Source organism: Penaeus monodon, chromosome 15, assembly GCF_015228065.2.
Source record: "Penaeus monodon isolate SGIC_2016 chromosome 15, NSTDA_Pmon_1, whole genome shotgun sequence".
In the NCBI taxonomy this organism is placed as follows: domain Eukaryota; kingdom Metazoa; phylum Arthropoda; class Malacostraca; order Decapoda; family Penaeidae; genus Penaeus; species Penaeus monodon.
Window position 1 is genome coordinate 7,390,733 of NC_051400.1, and position 405 is coordinate 7,391,137.

The following is a 405-nucleotide window of genomic DNA, read 5'->3' on the forward strand; positions in this document are numbered from 1 at the left end:
ATAGGTTGAAAAATGGTCCTTTTATGTTTATGTAGACTGGGGCTTAAAACAACATAACAGTGTATACAATTTGTATGTTTACTGTGCAGTTGGGGCAGGTTAGGGCATTAAATTAAGGTAAGTTAGGGTAAGATACGTTGAAGGACTGCCGGATACCTTTGGTTTCGGTATATTGCAGCGGATTAGGGTGAAATCAGGTAAGGCCAGAGTATTTTTTCTTTCGTTATGAGCAACATAGATTTTTTTTCCTTTTCTTCTTTTTATTTTCCTTTATTCACGTTCCTCTGCACCTATTTTTTTTAACCTCCTTTTCAATTTGTCTTTTGCATATATTTTTCAGTTTCACTGGCGTATCATCTTGCACCTGCAAGAGGCCTCAGCTCGACATATTTTTTGCATGACCCA